This window comes from Myotis nattereri, assembly GCF_964212035.1.
Source record: "Myotis nattereri genome assembly, chromosome: X".
NCBI classification, from domain to species: Eukaryota; Metazoa; Chordata; class Mammalia; order Chiroptera; family Vespertilionidae; genus Myotis; species Myotis nattereri.
The window spans coordinates 7597335-7599962 of NC_138078.1; the positions used below are offsets into that span (position 1 = coordinate 7597335).

General features: G+C 41.2%; 1 pseudogene across 1 annotated transcript; it reads right to left on the reverse strand.

Annotated features, from left to right (window-relative positions):
• Window positions 1–269: 269 nt before the first annotated feature.
• LOC308511096 (eukaryotic translation initiation factor 1-like) lies at window positions 270–1054 on the reverse strand (annotated as a pseudogene). The gene is made up of 3 exons: window positions 970–1054; window positions 669–759; window positions 270–521 (listed from the first exon to the last, which is right to left on the reverse strand). The product of its transcript is annotated as a eukaryotic translation initiation factor 1-like (transcript).
• Window positions 1055–2628: the final 1574 nt, after the last annotated feature.

Below are 2628 nucleotides of genomic sequence, written 5' to 3' on the forward strand. Positions count from 1 at the left end.
GGTTGACTAAAAAAATGCCCTCAGGATAACACTTTAAAGGTACAAAGCCTCTAATTCCTGAATGTTACATGATATGTATTTTATTTATTTATTTTTTGGCTCTTCTCAGTTTATTGCATGAAGGAGTTACACTAGTCCAAGTTAAAAGCAGGCCCCAAATGCTCACATTCTACAAGCTGTGAAGTTTTTAAACTTGTGAAAATGGACAGAAAGGAACTTCTACTCATTGCAAGAAAATCCTCACTTTAGCTTCAGTGATCCAAAAGCACTTAAAACCCGTGAACCTTCAGCTGGTTATCCTTAGCCAGTTCAGTCTCTATGAGGAACCAGAATTTGTTCTTGTGGTGGTCACCCTGTAGCTGAGTTATTTCTCCATGTATTCTAGATGTTCAAATACAATACCATTGCAGGCAAATTTCTTCCTAGAAGCCATCACTAGTTTCTTTTTATCATCATCAGCAGCAGCAATCCCTTGGACAGTAGTAAGGGTCTCCCTGCTGCTCCTCTGTTGAATTCTTATCCTATATAATAAATGCCTGATATGCAAATCAACTGAACAGTGGAATGACTGGTGGAATGACCGGTTGCTATGATGTGCACTGACCACCAGGGGGAAGACGCTCAATGCAGGAGCTGCCCCCAGGCTCCAGGCCAGCCAAGGCGGGTGCCAGTGGGGGCCCCCAATCACAGTGGCAGAGCAATTGGGGGGCAGGGCCAGCGAGCAGGCCGGTGCCGCCCCCCGTTTGCCCTGCAGGTCACCTACCACAGAGGGAGGCGACCGGCGGTGGCTGCAGGGCTGGCAAGCGGGCAGTGCCAGGCCGGCCAAGGCGGGTGCTAGCGGAGGCTCCCCCCAACCCCCGATCGCTCCGCCAGTTGCCCCACAGATTGGCCCTGATTGCCAGCCAGGCCTAGGGACCCTACCCGTGCACAAATTTCATGCACCAGGCCTCTAGTATAGACATAATCAACCCTCAGTGCCAGCAGGAAGCAGATCATCACCCTTACTTGCATCATCAAAGGGATCAAAAGAGTGGAGGTTGTGGATAGTGGACATACAATAGGATTCCTTTTCCTTTGTGTAAATGGCTGGCCTTCACCTTTGGAAGGCTGCTGAGGAAGAAGGCAGGTGTCTGGGACAGAGCATCAGAAAGTGAGGGGGCTCAAGGTGCTGAGTTCTTGACAGGCATCTTAGTGACTGGGGCTGATATGTATTTTAATTTATCAGTATTTTCCTTTAAAGTTTCTCCCTTTGATATTATGCTTAGAAAAGACCTTCCCTTTCATGCATATTTATGGACATTTTATTCTAGTATTTTATAGATTCAGTTTCAATTTTTTAACATTTAGAAAACGAGATTTGTTTTTGAAATATGATGTAAAATAAGAATTTAATATTTTCCCCAAATAGTTAACTAATCAAGATTAACTTATTTCACATTCCAAAGTCATCAAAATGAGAAAAAATGGTCTAGAACAGTACTAACAGAAATATGATCCTAATGACATGTGTAATTTAAATTTTTATTGTAGTCACATTTAAAAAGTAAAAAGAAGTGGAAATAATTTTAATGATGAATTTTATTTAAGCTATTATTTTGAATATATGTGTAATCAAGATCAAAATCATAATAAAAATATTTCATTCTTTTTATTTCTACTGAATCTTCAAAACATGGTGTGTAATTTATACTCACAGCACTTCTCAATTCAGCCTCACTACATTTCAACTGCTTGAGAGGGTAATGGCTAATGGCTTCTGTACTGAATAGCATGCATGTAGAGCAGTGCTTCTCAACCTCAGCACTGCTAACATTTTGGACCTAATAATCTCTGCTGTGGAGAGCTGTCCTATGCCTTATAGGATGATCAGCTGCATCTCCAACCTCTATCCACTAGATGTCAGGAGCATCCCTCCCCCAGATGTTACAACCAAAAATGTCTCTAGACTTTGCCAATTGTCCCTGAGGCTGGGTAAAAGTAGGGCAAATTGTCCTCAGTTGAGAATCAATGGTCTAGAAAAACTAGGAAAAAAACACGTTTGGGAAAAACCTTAGGATCGTCCAAGAGAAAATTTTCTGTTTAGAAGCTAATATTACTATAGTCACTGAACCATAATAGGAGTACTTACAATAATTAAAGTCTGTGCAATTTTCATGTTTTAAATTCACAAAAGAGATGAGGGGAAGAGGTTGGGAAGAAGAAAAAGGAGAGGGAGAAGAAGAGAAAAGGGAAGAGGAAAGCTGTTTCTGAGTATACCTTTTTGTTTATTTTGGGCCCCTACTTAAAGAAATAATATTGACCCACAAATGAGTCTATTTTGGTGACTGGCATCAACCTGTAATTATTTCAAACACCCTGGTACTCTTGATTTTGAAAATATGTTGATGGAAGCTTGGGTTGAAACATGCATCAAACTGTGCCCGTGGGTTCAGGTAGTAAGAACACTCAGTGTTGCTGGATCCTAGAACTGTCTACCTCACATAACAGCATCTAATATAAAAAGTGATGGGAAACAGACCCCCAACTTCCAGGTGAGCTAATATCTTCCAACAACTCTCTTACCAACCAGGAGCTCCAAAACTGCAAGCCTCAATTAATTGTGGTGTTTTTAAAGTATTTCTCTTTTTT